This window comes from Sarcophilus harrisii, chromosome 4 (genome assembly GCF_902635505.1).
Source record: "Sarcophilus harrisii chromosome 4, mSarHar1.11, whole genome shotgun sequence".
Classification (NCBI taxonomy): domain Eukaryota; kingdom Metazoa; phylum Chordata; class Mammalia; order Dasyuromorphia; family Dasyuridae; genus Sarcophilus; species Sarcophilus harrisii.
The window spans coordinates 358,967,624-358,975,491 of NC_045429.1; positions in this window are offsets into that span (position 1 = coordinate 358,967,624).

The following is a 7,868-nucleotide window of genomic DNA, read 5'->3' on the forward strand; positions in this document are numbered from 1 at the left end:
CATTTGTTAATGGAGTCAACAGGGCTTCCACTACTGACCCTCTACAAAGCAGCTAAATGCTGCAGTATACAGAACACCAGATTCTGAAGTCAGGAAAAACAGAGCTCAAATCTAGTCTTAGGCACTTCCCAGCGGTGTGACCCTGAGCAAATCACTTAACCATAACTACCTCAGTTTCCTCATCTGTTAAATGAGCTGGAGAAGGAAATGGCAAATCATGCCAGAGATCTTTGTCTCTGTCTTTCTCTGTCTTTCTGTCTCTGTCTGTCTGTCTGTCTGTCTCTCTCTGTCTCACTGTCAAGAAAACTCCTAATGGAGTCGCAGAGTCAGACAGGACTCAACCACTGCCACCATCACTACCTTCCTTTCTACTGTGGAACCTTGAGGATGAGGGAGCTGAGAGGATGTCATCCTCCCTGCAGGAGGTCACTCAAGAGTCCTGTCCCATAGTACTTAGTGGCTCTGGTTTTCTGTCCTTTTCTTCTGGAGGATCCTTAGGGCTGGGGAGCATATGTGTGTGTGGGGGGGGGAGGGGATACATTCCAGTTGTAATTAAATCACATACTTCCCTTCTGGGGGCTGACAAACAACGATGACAGCAGGAGGCTGGAGGGTGGGGTATGAGGGAGCCATGTGGAGAGCAGCAGTTGGTTCCCTGGTGGCCTGCACAGGGGACAGGGAGGGCAGGGCAGGGGAGAAGGGCCTGTTGGGTCCAGAGTGGAGAGGAGGAAACTGGGAAGCAGGGATAAGTGGGCTCTGCTGCTCGGGACAAAACGGGAGTTTTTTTATGGTGGGAAGGAAGCTGAGTGGGAAGAAAAGGAGCTGGTTTCCATTTCCACATCAGGGAGAACAAGGAGCTTCAAGTGGTTAAAGCTCAGAAAGGATCTGCTGAAGGGAAATCAGCTACAGAGAGACTCTCCCCCCATACAAAGGGGCTAGAGGCCAGCCAAGCAGAAGCTGGACAGCTGAGGGGGCCCCTTTAAGAGGCCAAATTTTCTTTTCCTTGGCTGGAACCCAGGTCACCAAAGCTTTTGTTTCCTCTGAGCTGGAGTGGGGCGGGGGGATGTCTCACAAAAGCTTCAGGGCCCTGACCTCACCCTCTGGCGCCTCTGCTTGCTGATCCTTATAAGGAAATCCCCCGCCCTGGTCTCCCCCCCCACCCCAAGAGGCTAAATCTGGCCTGGAAGAAGCTCTGAGAATAGTGAGCCACTTGCCCTTGGCCTGTTCCACCCTCCCTTTTCCAGGATCTCATCCCACAAAGTCTTAACCATTGTGTATTCAGACTTTAAACTCTGTCTGTCTGTCTCTCTCTGTCTCTGTCTCTGTCTGTCTCTGTGTCTCTCCATCTCTCTGTATCTGTTTCTGTCTAATCTCTGCTTTTGTCTGTCTCTTTCTCTGATTCTGGCTCTTTCTGACTGTCTCCATCTGTCTCTCTTTCTCCATCTATGTCTCTCTGACTCTGTCTCATTGTCTCTGTTTTTGATTCTCTCTGTCTCCTTCTGTCACTGTTTCCTTCTATCACTGTCTCTCCAGCTCTCTCTCTCTGTGTCTCTCTCTTTTCTTCTGTCTCTTTCTCTGTCTTTCTACTTCTCTCTGCTTTGTTTCTCTGTCACTGTCTGTCTCACAGTTTGTCTCATTGTCTGTCTCTCTATTTCTTTGGCTCTCTCTGGCTCTGTTTCTGTCTTTGTTTTTGTTTCTATCTCTCTGTCTTTGCTTCCCTGTCTCTGACTAGCCCTGTCTATTTCTCTGTCTCTCTCTCCTTTCAACTCTCAAAAAAGACCCTCAGAACTCCAATTCTGTTCCATTCTATTGACAACATCTCATCTGCTTCTTTCCCTCTACTTCAGTAGCCCTTCCTCCTATAATATATGCATACACCCAATAATAATAATTAGAATTGATCCTCCTGGCCCTTAAGGACTGAATAGGAACATTAAGTTGAAAGTTTCAGAGAGGTCTGTTTAAGCATATATATATATATATATATATATATATATATATATATATATATATATATATGTAAACTTCCTAACACTTAGAGCTATCCCAAAAAGGTCTGAATGAGGTTGTGGATAAAGTTTTCAAGCAAAGTCTAGGTGACCACTTGTTGAATATGGAGATTAGGTCTTTGACCAGCATCCCTTCCAATTCTGATTTCCTGTGACTTTGTTATCCAGTTCTTTTCCAATAACACTTCTTTGAGTTAGACAGCTGAAGTATTATTTAATCCCAGTTTTACAAAGGAAGAAACAGAAGCTTAACATCTTTCTACCTGGTTCATAGTAATTCTTTTCTTTTTTTGAACAGGGCAGATGGAGTTAATTGACTTGTCCAGGGTCATATAGCTAGTAAGTGTTAAATGCTTAAGGATGGATTTGAACTCATATTCTCCTGACATTTCACTATCTAGCTTCCCCCTATAGTGATTCCTTTAAAAGTGCTTATTTATTGATCACAAATAGAAATATTTAAAGCTAGTAGGAGACTTACAAAATTTTGAAGAAGTTCTTAGTTATTTGTGAACCTGTTTTTTGTTCTGTTTTGGTTTTGTTTTTGCTGAGGCAATTGAGGTTAAGTGACTTATCCAAGGTCACACAGCTAGGAAGTGTTAAGTGGTTGAGACCAGATTTGAAGTCAGGTCCTCCTGACTTCAGGGCTGGTGCTCTATCCACTGCACCACCTAGTTGTACCCTGTTTTTTTTTTTTTTTAATTGAAATAAATCCAAGTTCATGTACTTGGTTTTTAAAAAAATTTTTTTGATCTGTATTTTAGTAGAATTGCTTTCCTTTGTAATCTTGTATTTTCCTTTTATGCATTTCAAAACTTTATTGTGAGAAGGGGCCCATAGACTGTCTGTCCACCAGATAATTCAAGGGGTCTTTGACACACAAAAAAGCTACAAACTCCTATTTCTAATGCAAATCTCTCATTTTCCAAAGTGGGATACCAAAGTACAGAGACAAGAGCAATTTGTCAGATGTCATATAACTAGAAAACTAACAAGTCAGTAATGGAACTCAAGTTTTAGGACTCCAAGGTTGGTGCTTTTTCTCCTATACCATAACTTCTACATTTATATCACAACCAGGGAAGTCCTCATCCATCCATTCATTTATTCTCTCATTTATTCATTCACTCAACAAAAGTTTACTAAACACCAATTTTATATATGGTACAGTAAAGAACATGAATGAAAAAAGACAATATTTTCATGGAGCTCAAAGTTAAGTAAGATTGAGTAGATAATCCTCCCAACTCTAATCCCCATCCCTCTCATAGTTTGAATGAATCAAAGCAAGAAATCCTGATTTTTCTTACAGGACATATAAACTTCTGTTTGTCCTCAGAGATAGATTTACAGAGGCACAGGAACAGACAGTTGGGCTACATTGTCCCCATCCCCTTGTACCCTTGCTTTCCTTAACACTTGGGTAATGAATGCAGTGTCCCCAAACCAATAGTGCCATGAAGGGGGTGGGGCAGAATGCACAGGATGCCTCTGTTTTTGAGGAGGGAGCTGGCGCAGCTCTGTCCGGATGCCCAAAGGCTGGCAGATGGGGTATAATCAGAAGGAAACTTGTTAGATTCTGGGAAGGAAAGGGGCACTCCCAAGGCCTGGAGCTGGTTTAAGGGAGAGGCTAGAATTCTGGGTTTCAGGGGCCCCAAAAAAAGAAAGAGGACACTGAGAGGAAGGGATAGAGAGACAGAGATAAAAAAGGTAAACACACACACAGAGAAAGATAGGGGGCCTAAGATGAGAACAGACAATTTAATTCAATAAATGCTTATTATATCCCTAAATGCTGAGGATGTAGAAATTAAAAACACCATAATCGCTGCCCTCCAGTCCCTTGTTCTATGCCTGTCATGCCTTGATGTTAGCTTTATGGTCATTGTGAGGGCTCCATCAGCCACAAAGTCAAGATGGTACTACATATGCATAACACAAGTTAAAATATGGCGGCAGCAAAGTAAAAATATAAAATGTGTTCTAGGAAAATTAGAGAAAGGAGGAAAGATCTGGGAAGACTTGAAGGAAGAAAGTGATATCTGATCTGGGGCTTTAAAAAACAAGAGAAGGATTTTAATAGGCAGAGATGTAGAGAGAGTGCATTCTAGTAATGGGGAAAGCCTCAACTCATGCATGGAGATGAGAGACGCCGCTTTGAAAAGGAGGAACAGCTGGTCCACTTTGGCTGTAATGCATTGTAGAGTAATGTGAAGCAAGGCTGGAAAGATTAGATTGGAGTCAAATCCTGGAGGGCATTAAATGTCAGATGAAGGAATGAGTGTTTTATCCACTAAGCAATGGGATAAAAATGAAAGCTTTTGAGCAGGGAAACTTAGGCAGCTGTGTGAAGAAAGGACTGGAAGGTAGGAAAGAATGGAGGCAGGGAAACCAGCTAAGAAGCTATTACAACAATAGCCCAGGAGGGAGGTGATGGAGAGAATTCGGGTGGAGAGAAGGGGATGAATATAGTATATGGTGTATATACAACAACAAAAATCCTAGACAATCAATTAGAAGAGGTATAAAAGAATATGAAAAGTCCAAGACGACCAAAGTTTTTATTCTGGGTGAACTTAGAAGGAGAGTTTCAAAGAGCGAAGTGGCTCAGTGGATGGAGTACCAGGTCTGGAGTCAAGAATACTCATCTTTCTGAATTCAAATCTGGCCTCACACTCTTATTAGCTGTAGAAGATCACTTAACCCTGTTTACCTCAGTTTCTTCATTTATAAAATGAACTAGAGAAGGAAATGGCACATTGTTTCAATATTTTTGCCAAGAAAATTCCAAATGGGATCACAAATAGACACAACTGAAAATGACTGAACAACACATCAAAGATAGAAGTTGAGGAAAGGGAGGATGGGTTTAGGTGATACAATGATGAACTCAGAGAGAGAGAGACAGACAGAGACAGAAAGAGAGAGAGAGAGAGAGAGAGAGAGAGAGAGAGAGAGAGAGAGAGAGAAAGAGAGAGCGCAGAGACAAAGAGACAGGGACAGAGATAGAAGAGACAGAGAGGGACAGAGACAAAAGAGAGACAGAAACAGAGGGACTAAGACAAAAAGAGACAGAGAGAAGGACAGAGACACAGGGACAGAGACAAGGAGAGACAGAGGGACAAAGGCAGAAAGGGGAACAGAGACAAAAAAAAAAAGACAGGCAAAAAGAGACTACTGAAAGAGGGGCAGAGACAAAGAAAGACAGAGACAAAAGGAATAAGACAAAAAAGAGACAGAGAAGGATAGAAATAGAGGGATAGAGACAAAGAGAGACAGAGATAGGGACAGAGACGGAAGCACAGAGACAGAAACAAAGGGACAAAGATAAAGAGAGATAGAGAGGGACAGCGACAGAGATAGGGACAGAGACTGAGGCAGAGAGACATGAGAGGAACAGAGACAGAGAGAGGGACAGAGAAAGAGAGACAGAGATAGAGACAAAGGGACAGAAACAAAAAGAGACGGAGAGATAGGGACAAACACTAAAGTGGACAGATAAAATGATAGAAATAAAGGGGCAGGGGAATGAAAGCAGAAAGGCAGAAACAAACTAAAATAGAGATAAATAGAGACAAATACTTGAAGACTCAGAAGAACAGGGACCAAATACTTCTTAATAATCTATGTATTTTACCCCAGCTCCTAGCATGGAGGATTAACACACTTAATAAATGCTTTTAGAGAGAATAAAAAGAGAACGTAGTGTATAGAAACAGATAAGTCTCCAAAGCCCCACATATCCTTCCCCTTATTCCTCCTCCCTGCTCCCAAACCGTGGGGAAGATTGTTCTTGCAGGGGCCAGCTAAGGGAAGCAGGGAGTGCAAGTAGGGAGGGCTTCTCCCCTAGGGACAAGGACTTTGGCGAGATGGGGATGAGAGAGAATGATTTCACCGGGGAAGGCCCCCAGGGACAATAGCCCAGTGCTTCTAGCCAGACCTCAGATCTCCCTAGGAAGGGTGTGTGTGTCTTTCTCAGGGACGCCTCTGAATAGAACGGATTTATTCAGTGTTCTTCTGGAAGGCTGAGCCTGAGCCTGCCACCTACCCACCCCACCCCTCCTTACACACATCCCCACAGCTGAGAGATATTTAAAGGCCTCTCTTCCCTCCCCCCCTCCTCCCAACCCTCATCCCTTATTCACCCCCCTCCTCTTATGCCTCCATAGGTCTTCCTACCCCAGGAGCTGAGAAACGGCTTCTATTTGGGGACTGTGATTTCAAGGTCTCTTGGACCCTTCCTTATCCCGGAAGCTCCTGTTCCTGTCCATCCCCCACAAGGCCCCACCCCAGCCTAGTGCCTTCTTCTAGAAACTTTCTAACAAGATCCTTAGTTTTAGAGCTGAAATGAATCATAAAAATCATCTAACCTAATCCCCTTGTTAAGGAAACTGAGGAACAGACAGGTTTTAAAGGGCCCAAGGTCACCTGGACAGTAAGTGGGGAAGTTTCAAACCTAAGTCTGACTCCAAATCTAGCCTTCTTTCTATACCACAGTGAGCTGGTTACAATGTTTCTAGCTAGGAAGTACTTCTTTGCCTTCCCAATCACAGCAGTTTGAGCATCTTCACTGTAAAAACTCATCTCCCTCCCACTGAGACTTCAACTGTGTCTTTCCCCTAAAACCTGAAGATCACCCCTCTTTGAATCCCTTGCCGCCCCTGCTCTCTGGTGCTCTCTCCAGAATTTGAGCCCTCCTAGCTTATAACATGGACTTTTTATATCTTGGGGACCATCAGCTCCAACCCCCACAGTTTCCAGAGGAGGAAATCTTGAGACCAAGAATAAGAAGTTGTCTTGTCCAGATTCAAACAAGTAATAGCAGAGCTAGGATTCAAATCCTCACTTAACAATTGAGGAAACCGAGTCTCAGAAAGATCAAGCAGCACCTTACGAGCCGGTGGCAGATCTAAAGAATCTAGGCTCGATAACTGTATAAATAAATATACATATATTGTATTTAACATATACTATAACATACTTAACATGTATTGGACTACCTGCCATCAAGGGGAGGGGGTGGGGGAAAGGAGGGGAAAAGCTGGAACAGAAGGTTTTGCAAGGGTCAATGTTGAAAAATTACCATGCATATATCTTGTAAATAAAAAGCTATAATTAAAAAAAAAAAAAAGAAAGAATCTGGGCTCACAGCTTCCCCCCCCCCCCTTTAATCACACTGGCTCCAAGTTATAGAACACTTTCCTCTGAACAATCCTGGGCAGTACATGCATCCTTCAAATTTTACAGATGAGGAAGCTGAGGCTGGGAGTTGTGAAGTAGCTTAATGCCACCAATAAGTGGCAGAACAGAGACCGGAACCCGGATCTTCTGGTTAGAACTAGGTAACTTTCCATGATTCAAGAGCTGCTTCTATACAAAGCTTCCTCCCTCACCCCTCCTTGACCTTGGTTGGGTACAGAGGATGTTGGAGGTCTGGCTGAAACAACTGTTTGTATTTCAGAACTGGGGGCTTATTATCTGGGCTGGGCCAGAGTGGGCCCATGGGGAGATGGGAAGGGGGTGAGCTCTTTTGCCTTGGCTCTTTAGAATAATCACTATAATTGGGCAGCAGTGGGAAGAGATGATGATTATTTTGGTTCTCTTTGGTGCCCCTCATCAAGGAAACTGATGTCACTGGCGCCTCACCTCGACCCACTGGCCTCTCATGTCTGATTGCCTGGTCTGAGATGCCCACCACCCCCAGGCCAGTCTCCCAGACCTCCCACATTAAATCTCTGCTCCAATCTAATCCCTTTCTCCTGCTGAAACCCTGTACCCCTATATTTTCTAGCCTATGCAGTCCACTCTCCATTTCCTATCTCGTCCTTATATCCCTTTTCCTAGCTTAATACTTCCTTC